Here is a 14,458-nt window from a genome sequence, read left to right on the forward strand (position 1 = left end):
TGTACAGTCATGGTCTTCTTTTTGGAGCTTTCACTGTTGGCTACTCTGCCTCTGTCTCAAGGACAGAGGTAAATGTGGGCCACAGAGAATGGAAATGATTTTCAAGCATTTCTTGGTGATATGGCTTTGATGATCTCTCACACTGAAGCTACCCCAATCCAGTCTCATCATCCTTCCCTTCCAAAAATCTGATACCACCCACGAACACCTCATGCCCATTCCAACTCTTTCCCTTCCGCACTTCACATGTCCTGCTTCTGTCGGCAACATTATTTTGGCCTCCTGGCTATCTAGGCTTTATTCTTTGGTGTTTTCTTTGCTGTGTCCTTTTCTACCTCATGTGGAACTCTGTTCTATTATTTTAAAATTAGTGTATCTTAGATCCCCTTCTTCCCATTCCCATGCGGCTGCCCTCATCTAGGCCCTCATCTGCAAGGAGTGAGAGCTGATAGAAGGGACAGCTGTCACCATGACCCCACTTAGATTTCTCATGGCTAAGCTTTGAACTTTGAACCTGGAATCATACAGCATAGAATGTCTGTGTTGGAAAGAGACCATTGAGGTGAAACCTCTTATTTCATATTTGAGAAAACAAGGCCTGCAGAGGGATGGTGACCTATCCTGGGTCTACACAGATGGTGGTACAGGAACCCCATATACCAACGGATTAGTTGTCCTGCTCTCCTTAACTTGCCACATTACGTCATAAGAATTCCTTTGAGTTTTACAGCCAGTTTTGTACTTCGAGGATTATATCTTAAACACTTTTGTATCCTTTGAAATGATTAGCAAGCTCTTCAATACTTGTTAAATGGAAGTCAAAACATGTCCTTGCATGAAACATGCTGTGTATCCTATTCCTCACTATCTAGCTAAATCTTGCCTGGCTTTGAAGAAGGTGCCCAGCTCAGGTCCTGGCTCTTGCTTTGAGTCATGGTCAGATTGCTCCCTGTCTTTCTTTTTTTGAGACAGGGTCTCACTCTGTCACCCAGGCTGGAGTGCGGTGACACAGTCATGGCTCACTGCAGCCTTGAACTCTTGGGCTCAAGTGATCCTCCCACCTCAGCCTTCTGAGTAACTGGACTACTGGCACAAGCCACCTCACCTTGCTAATTAGAAAAATTTTTGTACAACAGCATCTCATTATGTTGCCCAGGTTGGTTTTGATCTCTTGGGCTCAAGTGATCCTCCCATCTCAGTCTCTTGAATAGGGGGGATTACAGGTATGAGCCACCATGCCTGACAGATTGCTCCCCTTTTCTGACCTCCCCGGCTCTACTTGACTTGTAAAGCAGCCATCTTACATGTACCCAGTAGTTTACAGTTTATAAAATGCATTTCACATAAGGTACCCTTTAATCCTTCCAATAATCTTGCTAGATAAATATTCCCATATTGAGGAAACAGTAGGGGGAGGCTGTCTGGCTCACCACAGGACACGTAGCTAGGAAGGAAGTAGCATAGTTCAGGTCTTTTGACTTGAAGCCCCTTTCACTTTTGATTTCTTGTGCTGGCTGGTCCACATGGAGTACCAGATGTTTTTCTCCCTGATAATATTGTCTTATCCATCCTTTTTTGTAAATGAGTGCATCATTCCACCTAACCCTGATTACCAACTTCTTTAAGGGAGTAGCTGGATCATATGTTTCTTTCATGACATTCGTAGTTGCTAGCACAGTAATGGATAGGTAGTAATTGCTTACCAAATACTGTTGAGTTGGATGTAAATATGGTTTAATTATCAGAAAAGCACAGCTATCAGTGGAGTCCCAAAACACTTTTTGAGTCACTCCTAAATAAAATTGGCAGGGAATGGAGGGAACCAGCGGAAGGAAAAGGCTGTTAGAGAAAGTAGATGGTAGACACAATTAGCATTTGAGTGACAGCTGGCCAGTTGTCTGTCTGGTGGTGAGGGGTAGTGGAGAAGCAATACACAAAATGAGACTCTTCGGGAAATATGCAACTGTACTGAAGAGATGAGACACACCCATGAGGTGGGAATGGAGTACTTAAAAGTGGCAGATGACCTGTACAAGTTAGCCAAATCATTCATTCATATTAAGAAATACTGATTAAAGGAATACCCTGAGGAGAATGGATTTATGAGAACAGGCTTCCAGGGTGAGAATGGAAGGGATAGAGATGCAGTTTGGTTTCAGTTTATAATCATTCCGTTAATTACTGGAGCTGTGAGAAAAGAGACATAAGTAGGTGAGGATGTTGCCATTGAAACAACTTCTCTTCCCTTTCTTCTACTATGTGCAGTCAATAGGACCTCAGCCCTGAGCCCTGGAAGTCAGAAGTGAAGGAAAGACAAATAATTGCTCATGTCATCTGTGCATGGAGGTGTGTAGTAATCAGCAACTTGCTGGATTTTCTGGTACTTCTTTAACATATTTTTGTGCATTTTCTTCATAAATCAAAGAGATGCTTTAAAAGTTCTAATACTTGGACGACTAAGTTGTGTTTCCAACTCTGCCTTTTCCCAAAGGGTCACAAAAATCGGTAGACATAAGCCCCAGATTTTGGTTTGGAAAATCATGCTGCATTTTATCTTTATGTTTGGGCTGCTCCTGAGTTCATAAAAATTTTGTGCCTGAATGAAATGTAAAACTGCTTCCACTATAATATATGTGAAAAATGTCCAGTTTCCTAATAGTAGAAGCCAACACATTTTCTTTTGTGAGTTTCTGTCTCCTACAGAAAACATAAGATGGAGGGCTTTTAGATTAAAAGTAATAGAATTTTGAAATCTGTTCCTGCCTGTGTCAGAATTTTTCACAATTTAGAGCTGTATTTCAAGAGCTAAAGGCATGTGTATCTAAAATGCTTACGAGCATCAGAAATTAATGGAAAGTATTTCAAATTAATTAAAAATCATAATTTCTATGTGGAATAATTTTATCTATCATGCTCTATGCTGTAGATTGTAAAAGAAAATAAAAAGCTTTCATTTCTTGGACATTCATATATGGCTTTAAAGTGATACATCTAGGAAAATAGATTAGTACCATTGAGGCCTATTGTTAGATGTGTTGGTTTATTTTTAATGCTTGATGGCTATATAGCAATTATATTTTTTATGTGATGAGCAAGTATATATAGGAAAGTAATAAAAGGAATATTATAATATTTCTTTCTTTAAAAAATAGGAAGGTATTTCTCGAGGTCAAAACTCAACAAACCTTTGCAGCCAAATTTGTTGGTATATAAAGGCTAACTTTGTACTTTAAAATGTGGACATAATAAAATGTGATTGTAGAATTATGAGATTGATTTTCATGTGTGACTTCTGAAAACTTTTTTTACTACTTTACAGTTATCTGTCTCATGCAGAATGTCATTTCACCCTCATTTAAAAAATTAAGTGTAATGTCACTTGTTTTTGTGATTTCCCCTGAACACTCATAGTTTCTAAAGACTTACTTATTGCTTGTCAATTATCCATGTTATAAACACATGGGTACTTATGTCTTCATGGTTTATGTTCCTCTTGTCTACAATTTCCTTTATCCTTATGGGTTGTTCTCTTGCTGATTCATAGTCTCTTTGCTAACACAAAGTCTTTATTTCTGTGTTAGTAAATCTGTATTGAGGTTTATTCCCTGACTTTTTTTTTTTAATTTATTAAAAAAAATTTTTTTTATTATACTTTAAGTTCTAGGGTACATGTGCATAACGTGCAGGTTTGTTACATATGTATACTTGTGCCATGTTGGTGTGCTGCACCCATCAACTCGTCAGCACCCATCAATTCATCATTTATATCAGGTATAATTCCCAATGCAATCCCTCCCCCCTCCCCCCTCCCCATGATAGGCCCCAGTGTGTGATGTTCCCCTTCCCGAGTCCAAGTGATCTCATTGTTCAGTTCCCACCTATGAGTGAGAACATGCGGTGTTTGGTTTGCTGTTGTTGTGATAGTTTGCCAAGAATGATGGTTTGCAGCTGCATCCATGTCTCTACAAAGGACGCAAACTCATCCTTTTTTATGGCTGCATAGTATTCCGTGGTGTATATGTGCCACATTTTCTTAATCTAGTCTGTCACAGATGGACATTTGGGTTGATTCCAAGTCTTTGCTATTGTGAATAGTGCCACAATAAACATACATGTGCATGTGTCTTTATAGCAGCATGATTTATAATCCTTTGGGTATATACCCAGTAGTGGGATGGCTGGGTCATATGGTACATCTAGTTCTAGATCCTTGAGGAATCGCCATACTGTTTTCCATAATGGTTGAACTAGTTTACAATCCCACCAACAGTGTAAAAGTATTCCTATTTCTCCACATCCTCTCCAACACCTGTTGTTTCCTGACTTCTTAATGATTGCCATTCTAACTGGTGTGAGATGGTATCTCATTGTGGTTTTGATTTGCATTTATCTGATGGCCAGTGATGATGAGCATTTTTTCATGTGTCTGTTGGCTGTATGAATGTCTTCTTTTGAGAAATGTCTGTTCATATCCTTTGCCCAATTTTTGATGGGGTTGTTTGTTTTTTTCTTGTATATTTGTTTGAGTTCTTTGTAGATTCTGGATATTAGCCCTTTGTCAGATGAGTAGATTGCAAAAATTTTCTCCCATTCTGTAGGTTGCCTGTTCACTCTGATGGTAGTTTCTTTTGCTGTGCAGAAGCTCTTTAGTTTAATTAGATCCCATGTGTCAATTTTGGCTTTTGCTGCCATTGCTTTTGGTGTTTTAGACATGAAGTCCTTGCCCATGCCTATGTCCTGAATGGTATTAACTAGGTTTTCTTCTAGGGTTTGTATTAGGTCTAACATTTAAGTCTCTAATCCATCTTGAATTAATCTTCGTGTAAGGAGTAAGGAAAGGATCCAGTTTCAGCTTTCTACTTATGGCTAGCCAATTTTCCCAGCACCATTTATTAAATAGGGAGTCCTTTCCCCATTTCTTGTTTCTCTCAGGTTTGTCAAAGATCAGATGGCTGTAGATGTGTGGTATTATTTCTGAGGACTCTGTTCTGTTCCATTGGTCTATATCTCTGTTTTGGTACCAGTACCATGCTGTTTTGGTTAGTGTAGCCTTGTAGTATAGTTTGAAGTCAGGTAGCGTGATGCCTCCAGCTTTGTCCTTTTGACTTAGGATTGTCTTGGCAATGCGGGCTCTTTTTTGGTTCCATATGAACTTTAAAGCAGTTTTTTCCAATTCTGTGAAGAAACTCATTGGTAGCTTGATGGGGATGGCATTGAATCTATAAGTAACCTTGGGCAGTATGGACATTTTCACGATATTGATTCTTCCTATCCATGAGCATGGTATGTTCTTCCATTTGTTTGTGTCCTCTTTGATTTCACTGAGCAGTGGTTTGTAGTTCTCCTTGAAGAGGTCCTCGGCATCCCTTGTAAGTTGGATTCCTAGGTATTTTACTCTCTTTGAAGCAATTGTGAATGGAAGTTCATTGCTGATTTGGCTCTCTGTTTGTCTGTTACTGGTGTATAAGAATGCTTGTGATTTTTGCACATTAATTTTGTATCCTGAGACTTTGCTGAAGTTGCTTATCAGCTTAAGGAGATTTTGGGCTGAGACAATGGGGTTTTCTAAATATACAATCATGTCATCTGCAAACAGGGACAATTTGACTTCTTCTTTTCCTAACTGAATACCCTTGATTTCTTTCTCTTGCCTGATTGCCCTAGCCAGAACTTCCACCACTATGTTGAATAGGAGTGGTGAGAGAGGGCATCCCTGTCTTGTGCCAGTTTTCAAAGGGAATTTTTCCAGTTTTTGCCCATTCAGTATGATATTAGCTGTGGGTTTGTCATAAATAGCTCTTATTATTTTGAGGTACGTTCCATGAATACCGAATTTATTGAGCGTTTTTAGCATGAAGGGCTGTTGAATTTTGTCAAAAGCCTTTTCTGCATCTATTGAGATAATCATGTGGTTCTTGTCTTTGGTTCTGTTTATATGCTGGATTACGTTGATTGATTTGCGAATGTTGAACCAGCCTTGCATCCCAGGGATGAAGCCCACTTGATCATGGTGGATAAGCTTTTTGATGTGCTGCTGAATCTGGTTTGCCAGTATTTTATTGAGGATTTTTGCATCGATGTTCATCAGGGATATTGGTCTAAAATTCTCTTTTTTTGTTGTGTCTCTGCCAGGCTTTGGTATCAGGATGATGTTGGCCTCATAAAATGAGTTAGGGAGGATTCCCTCTTTTTCTATTGATTGGAATAGTTTCAGAAGGAATGGTACCAACTCCTCCTTGTACTTCTGGTAGAATTCAGCTGTGAATCCATCTGGTCCTGGACTTTTTTTGGTGGGTAGGCTATTAATTATTGCCTCAATTTCAGAGCCTGCTATTGTTCTATTCAGGGATTCAACTTCTTCCTGGTTTAGTCTTGGAAGAGTGTAAGTGTCCAGGAAATTATCCATTTCTTCTAGATTTTCTAGTTGATTTGCGTAGAGGTGTTTATAGTATTCTCTGATGGTAGTTTGTATTTCTGTGGGGTTGGTGGTGATATCCCCTTTATTATTTTTTATTGCGTCTATTTGATTCCTCTCTCTTTTCTTCTTTATTAGTCTTGCTAGCGGTCTGTCACTTCTGTTGATCTTTTCAAAAAACCAACTCCTGGATTCATGGATTTTTTGGAGCGTTTTTTGTGTCTCTATCTCCTTCAGTTCTGCTCTGATCTTAGTTATTTCTTGCCTTCTGCTAGCTTTTGAATGTGTTTGCTCTTGCCTCTCTAGTTCTTTTAATTGTGATGTTAGAGTGTCAATTTTAGATCTTTCCTGCTTTCTCTTGTGGGCATTTAGTGCTATAAATTTCCCTCTACACACTGCTTTAAATGTGTCCCAGAGATTCTGGTATGTTGTATCTTTGTTCTCATTGGTTTCAAGAACATCTTGATTTCTGCCTTCATTTCGTTATGTACCCAGTAGTCATTCAGGAGCAGGTTGTTCAGTTTCCATGTAGTTGAGCGGTTTTGATTGAGTTTCTTAGTCCTGAGTTCTAGTTTGATTGCACTGTGGTCTGAGAGACAGTTTGTTATAATTTCTGTTCTTTTACATTTACATTTGCTGAGGAGTGCTTTACTTCCAATTATGTGGTCAATTTTGGAATAAGTGCGATGTGGTGCTGAGAAGAATGTATATTCTGTTGATTTGGGGTGGAGAGTTCTATAGATGTCTATTAGGTCCGCTTGGTGCAGAGATGAGTTCAATTCCTGGATATCCTTGTTAACTTTCTGTCTCGTTGATCTGTCTAATGTTGACAGTGGAGTGTTGAAGTCTCCCATTATTATTGTATGGGAGTCTAAGTCTCTTTGTAAGTCTCTAAGGACTTGCTTTATGAATCTGGGTGCTCCTGTATTAGGTGCATATATATTTAGGAGAGTTAGCTCTTCCTGTTGAATTGATCCCTTTACCATTATGTAATGGCCTTCTTTGTCTCTTTTGATCTTTGATGGTTTAAAGTCTGTTTTATCAGAGACTAGGATTGCAACCCCTGCTTTTTTTTTGTTCTCCATTTGCTTGGTAGATCTTCCTCCATCCAATCGCTGATACTCTTTCTTCCAGTTGATTGAGTCGGTTACTGAAGCTTGTGCATTTGTCACGTATTTCTCGTGTCATGGTTTTCATCTCTGTCATTTCGTTTATGACCTTCTCTGCATTAATTAGTCTAGCTGTCAATTCTTCCACTCTTTTTTCAAGATTTTTAGTTTCTTTGCGCTGGGTACGTAATTCCTCCTTTAGCTCTGAGAAGTTTGATGGACTGAAGCCTTCTTCTCTCATCTTGTCAAAGTCATTCTCTGACCAGCTTTGATCCATTGCTGGTGATGGGCTGCGCTCCTTTCCAGAGGGAGATGCGCTCTTATTTTTTGAATTTCTAGCTTTTCTGCCCTGCTTTTTCCCCATCTTTGTGGTTTTATCTGCCTCTGGTCTTTGAGGATGGTGACGTACTGATGGGGTTTTGGTATAGGTGTCCTTCCTGTTTGATAGTTTTCCTTCTAATAGTCAGGACCCTCAGCTGTAGGTCTGTTGGAGATTGCTTGAGGTCCACTCCAGTCCCTGTTTGCCTGGGTATCAGCAGCAGAGGTTGCAGAAGATAGAATATTGCTGAACAGCGAGTGTACCTGTCTGATTCTTACTTTGGAAGCTTCTTTTCAGGGGTGTACTCCACCCTGTGAGGTGTGGGGTGTCAGACTGCCCCTAGTGGGGGATGTCTCCCAGTTAGGCTACTCGGGGTCAGGGACCCACTTGAGCAGGCAGTCTGTCCCTTCTCAGATCTCAACCTCCATGTTGGGAGATCCACTGCTCTCTTCAAAGCTGTCAGACAGAGTCATTTGCGTGTGCAAATGTTTCTGCTGCTTTTGTTGTTGTTGTTGTTAACTGTGCCCTGTCCCCAGAAGTGGAGTCTACAGAGACAGGCAGGTTTCCTTGAGCTGCTGTGAGCTCCACCCAGTTCGAGCTTCCCAGCGGCTTTGTTTACCTACTTAAGCCTCAGCAATGGCGGGCGCCCCTCCCCCAGCCTGGCTGCTGCCTTGCGGTTAGATTGCAGACTGCTGTGTTAGCAATGAGGGAGGCTCCGTGGGCGTGGGACCCTCCAGGCCAGATGTGGGATATATTCTCCTGGTGTGCCCGTTTGCTTAAAGCACAGTATTGGGGTGGGAGTTACCCGACCTTCCAGGTGTTGTGTGTCTCAGTTCCCCTGGCTAGGAAAAGGGATTCCCTTCCCCCTTGTGCTTCCCAGGTGAGGCGATGCCTCGCCCTGCTTCAGCTCTCGCTGGTCGGGCTGCAGCAGCTGACCAGCACCGATTGTCCGGCACTCCCCAGTGAGATGACCCCAGTACCTCAGTTGAAAATGCAGAAATCACCGGTCTTCTGTGTCGCTCGCGCTGGGAGCTGGAGACTGGAGCTGTTCCTATTTGGCCATTTTGCTCCGCCCCCTGACTTTTTTTTTTTTTAATTTTAAACAAGGCTCTTGTTCTTTCTGAGTGACCCTCTTGCCTACTTATTTTAGCCCTTATGTTCTTAACCTCTAGGCTTCAAATGTCTTTCTCAGAGGCATGTTAAGAAAATAGGAGCTTTGTTTCCATAGATGGCCTTATCCTGGGCTTAGCTGAGGACAGAGACAAGGTATGGCCTTGAGGGACTAAGTTCTAACCTGGATGCTTGGCTTTCCATCTGCCTAGTCAGGAAAAGGAAACTTAGTGAAGGAGCCTAGTTCGAACAGTTAGGGAGCTTTTCTTTTTTTTTTTTCTTTGAGATCGTGTCTCGCTCTGTCACCCAGGCTGGAGTGCGGTGGCACTGTCTTGGCTCACTGCAACCTCTGCCTGCCTAGGTCAAGCAATTCTCCTGCCTTAGCCTCCGGAGTAGTTGGGATTATAGGCGCCCACCACCATGCCCGGCTAATTTTTGTATTTTTAGTAGAGACAGGTTTCACCATGTTGGCCAGGATGGCCTCGAATACCTTAACTCAGGTGATCTGTCAGCCTTGGCTTTCCAAAGTGCTGGGATTACAGGCATGAGCCACCACACCTGGCCAATTAGGGAGCCTTTCTTTTCTTTTTTTAATGGACGGAGTCTTGCTCTGTCAGCCAGGCTGGAGTGCAGTGACACGATCTTGGCTCACTGCAACCTCTGCCTCCTGGGTTCAAGCGATTCTCCTGTCTTGGCCTCCCAAGTAACTGGGATTACAGGCGCATGCCACCATGCCCAGCTACTTTTTGTAATTTTAGTAGAGCTGGGGTTAAACCATGTTGGCCAGCTGGTCTCGATCTCTTGACCTCGTGATCCTCCTGCCTCGGCCTCCCAAAGTGCTGGGATTACAGGTATGAGCCACCGCGCCTGGCCAGGGAGCCTTTCAAACTGGATGGGCAGAATAGGGGAAAGCAAGTTCATCAAATAAATTGCTGTAACTTAGAAGGTTAGAAAATTTCTCTGGCTTTTGATAAAGCAACAACTACTATGGGTCTTTTTTTGGTATATATAAATAGATATGTATATCTACATCTATCCTATATCTATAGCTTTTCGGGTTTTTGGCTGCATGGATGAATTATTATTTTATTTTCTATATTTTTTTGAGATGGAGTCTCGCTCTGTCACCCAGGCTGGAGTATGGTGGTGCAATCTTGGCTTACTGCAGCCTCTGCTTCCCAGGTTCGAGCCATTCTCATGCCACAGCCTCCAGAGTAGCTGGGATTACAGGCATGTGTCTCCACGGGCCTGGCTAATTTTTGTATTTTTTAGTAGAGACGGGGTTTCACTATGTTGACCAGGCTGTTGAACTCCTGGCCTCAAGTGATCCACCTGCCTTGGCCTCCCAAAGTGCTGGGATTACAGGTGTGAGCCACTGTGCCCGGCAACTTGGATGAATTATATAGTGGTGAATTCTGAGATTTTAGTGTACCCATCACCTGAATAGTGTGCATTGTACCCAATATGTAGTTTTTATATTCCTCACCACTCTCCCCCAGTCTTTTCTAGCTACTGTTACTATGGGCTCTAATGAACTGTGTTGTCTGCCCAGATGTCCTCTTGAATTCTTGGAATGCTATCCTCTGAGACTCCCAGATCCATAAACTACTATTCCCCTTTGTTGACGTGCTCCTTAGTCTCTTGGTGTTTGACCTTGATATGACTTTGAATACCTGTCTGAAAACTCCCTTTGTATTTAATCCCTGTGGGTTTGAGTTGATTTTGTGCTGCCTTGACATAAAGCCAGGTAGGGAATGCCAGGGGTTTCTCTGTCCCCTCTACCTCCTGCCCCTTTCTCCTTCCCTGGAACTTTGTAATGGTTTTAAGCAAGGGTACCTTCATGTAAAACACTCCTCATGACACAGCCATTAGCTGAGCCTAATACCAGAAATTTCTTCTGAATTCATAGAAAGAAGAAAATCTGAAGTTTTACTTTGATCAGTATTTAAAAAAAGTTTTGTACCTCTTTATGCTCTTTTGTGCTATAATTTAGTATGAAGTGACTTCTGATACAGCACAAAATAATATGTTCTCAGTTATCTTAAAGTTGCAATACCAACATTTCATTGTGTTCTTCAAACCATACCTTGACTTTTGAGGGTTCCATCCATATATAGATTTTTGAGTCCATCAGGACTAATCTGGTCATATTTTCTGATGGCCTCAAAGTGTCCATTTAGATACAAGAAAGGATCACCAATGTAGCTGGTTACAAACATCCTCCCAGCAGTTTTCTCTCTTGCCCCTTTAAGGACATCAGTTTCCTATCCCATGGTCAATGCTGCTTCCCTTTTGGGCAATTTGGCCTAGATTTTTCCAGGACTCATTTCCAGGACACATTCTCTGGGAATGACCCAGTGATGGTCGTTCTCAAGACTCTTCCTGTAGTCTCATTTCATTCTCTCAAGCTTTAGATAGCTCCTCTTGCAGTTCTCACCAGGGACACCCAAAGCATTTCAGATCCCTCCCAGATAAGAATTGTGTTAAGGTGGTATAGGAGATGCCGAATAAAGAGTGTGGCAGACCTTACAAATGAGCTGTCAACTGAAGTGGTTAGGCAGAGAGGAGGTGTTTAGGGACAAAGCCAAAGGCAAAGAAGATGATTCGGAGCTGCACTGTAGGTAGACCTTTCTGCAATGATTTTCCAAATGTGTACAGTGAGATTCTTCTTATGTCCTTGGTGGGTCTATGGGCGTTGGTGTCTTAACCTTCACTCCTTTCATTAGAATCATTCTGCTGCCACCTATTTTATATGTTGGGGTGCCATGTAAGATTTTATTTGAAGAAACAGTTTTATTGCTAAAGAAAGTTTGCAACCAGCTGGACCAGAGCAGTTTTCTGAGGCAATGAAAGGTTTGTTGCAATGACATTATGTAGGTTTCCTATGCAGGAACTGGCTGTGAAGACACTCATCTGCTATGAAAAAGAGGTAGCCTAAACCTAGAGTAGCCCTTTCATGCTTCTAGAAATCAGACAAGAAACTTCCCAAAGAATAATCTCTATAGTGATCTGTAGTAAAATGTTATGATGCAACATATTGTGTTCGTTCTTTATTGCTCAATTGACTGTTGTAACAGGATGATAGCAAACATGTGCTGAAACATGTGCCTGAGCCTTGACTGCCGTTTATTGAATGTAGTTCACATGTGCTTCCTTAAATAATTTTACAACAATAGACAAAATGAATCCATTCTGATTAAGAAAAGGAGAGAAGTCTAGTGCAAATTACAGGCTTCTCAACTAATAATTATAGGAATTCCAAATAGCATGTAAATGCTAATGGCAGACGTAAATAACTTAAAGTAGCATAAATAAACAATTTGGAGGTCTCTAAATTTGGTATATAACTTATTTGACCATATACTTTTTTAAATTCCAGTTTTTAAAAAACATAATAGAAAGTCCAAGTGCAGTGGCTCATGTCTGTAATCCCAGCACCTTGGAAGGCTGAGGTGGGCAGATCACTTGAGGTCAGGAGTTTGAGACCAGCCTGGCCAACATGGTGAAACCCCATCTCTACTAAAAAATACAAAAATTAGCTGGGCGTGGTTGCGCAGGCCTTTAGTCCTAGCCACACGGGAGACTGAGGCATGAGAATCACTTGAACCCGGGAGGCGGAGGTTTCAGTGAGCCCAAGATCATGCCACTGCACTCCAGCCTGGGTGACAGAGTGAGACTCCATCTCAAACAAACAAACAAAAACCCCCAAAAAACCCAAAAACAAACAATAGAAAAATAAAATTTTAATAAGTTTACAGAACTCTTTTTTTTTTTGAGACAGAGTCTCACTCTGCCGCCCAGGCTGGAGTGCAGTGGCCGGATCTCAGCTCACTGCAAGCTCCGCCTCCCAGGTTTAGGCCATTCTCCTGCCTCAGCCTCCCAAGTAGCTGGGACTACAGGCGCCCGCCACCTCGCCCAGCTAGTTTTTTGTATTTTTTAGTACAGACGGGGTTTCACCGTATCAGCCAGGATGGTCTCGATCTCCTGACCTCGTGTTCCGCCCGTCTCGGCCTCCCAAAGTGCTGGGATTACAGGCTTGAGCCACCGCGCCCTGCCTCAGTTTACAGAACTCTTAAAGTATTTTCATGAATCCCAGACTTTCACAGAATACAAACTGAAAAGCACAGATTTAGTGCTTCACTGAATAAAGACTGCAATGCTTGCTCTTTTATTATGCTTTATATTCATCCTCTTTAAGACATGACCTTGGGCTTATTTTCTAAAAATGAATATGATCTAGGAGTTTCAACACACCTTTCTTAGAAACAGATGAAGTAGCAAAAAGATAAATAAGGATATATCAGATCGAAAACCACAACTAACTAATTTGACTAGAATGTATGTAATTTTGCATCCAATAACAGGATGTACAGATTGTTTTCACATAATCATGGAACACTTATAAAACTTAATTCAGGCGGGACATGGTGGCTCATGCCTGTCATTTCACCACTTTGGGAGGCTGAGATAGGAGGATCACTTGAGTCCAGGAGTTCAAGACCAGCCTGGGCAGCAACATAGTGACACCTTGTCTCTACCAAAAAACTGAAAAAGAATTATCCCTTTTTGGTGGTGCATACCTGTGATCCCAGCTACTTAGGAGGCTGAGGTGGGAGGATTGCTTAAGCTGGGGAGGTCAAGGCTACGGTGAGACATAATTGTGCCAGTGTGCTCCAGCCTGGGCAACAGAGTGAGACCCTGTCTCTAAATAAATAAACTTAATTCCTCTTAAATTCCCCCAAATTCGATGTTATGCAGACCACATTTAGCAATCACAATGCAATAAAATTAGAGATGGACAACAGTAAGAGCAAAAAAGCCAACTGTAATCTGACAGGCTGAGTTGGAAACTGGCTGGATGAATGTGCATTGTTGTTCTTCAGTCCTTTTGCATAAGCAAACACAAGTCACACCCCATTCTATAAACAGCTGCTGATAGAAATGCAGTCAGTTCTGAGACTCTGCATACTGAATAATAGGTGAAATAAGGAAAGACTTTGAGAAGCAATAAGAAGTATATTTGATTTGACCTTGTCCATTAGGTGAGTTTTCTTTCTTTTTTTTTTTTGTTCAGTTACTAAAGAATATGATATTTAGGGAACATTTAAACATGTGTTATAAATATATATTAATGGAGACAGTAGACTTGACAAAAACCAAAAGGACCTATATATAGCTGGCTGTCTATAGCGTACTGACACCAAATGGAAGAAGCTAAGAATCCTGGCATCATTGGTTTAATGGTATTAAAACATCAGGAAAAGCCTTGATTTTTCTGAGCCTAGTTTACTGTTTTTAAAAGAACTAAGTTGGGATATAATAAACATATTTATAGATAGTAATTTTTTTTTTTTTTTGAGACGGAGTCTCGCTCTGTCGCCCAGGCTGGAGTGCAGTGGCCGGATCTCAGCTCACTGCAAGCTCCACCTCCCGGGTTTATGATACTAATGTTTTAAACGCGTGACCTGTTTGTATCAGAATGCTACCTTTTCATTAACATTATGG

General features: G+C 41.4%; 1 protein-coding gene across 6 annotated transcripts in view; it reads left to right on the forward strand.

Moving 5' to 3' along the window:
- The window catches only part of RAB27A (RAB27A, member RAS oncogene family), a 93,147-nt gene that overhangs the window by 35,913 nt on the left and 42,776 nt on the right, over positions 1-14,458 (forward strand). The window contains exon 4 of one of the 6 annotated variants that reach the window (XM_033190058.1): positions 2,266-2,346. The exons of 4 other annotated variants lie outside the window; for them this stretch is intronic. The gene's annotated coding sequence lies outside the window, so the exon portion shown is untranslated. Of the gene's footprint in view, positions 1-2,265; positions 2,347-13,909; positions 13,996-14,458 lie in introns of those variants that run through there. One more of the 6 variants, XM_033190060.1, reaches the window with a different exon arrangement.

The sequence above is a fragment of the Trachypithecus francoisi genome, unplaced genomic scaffold, assembly GCF_009764315.1.
Source record: "Trachypithecus francoisi isolate TF-2019V2 unplaced genomic scaffold, Tfra_2.0 Lachesis_group3, whole genome shotgun sequence".
Lineage (NCBI taxonomy): Eukaryota > Metazoa > Chordata > Mammalia > Primates > Cercopithecidae > Trachypithecus > Trachypithecus francoisi.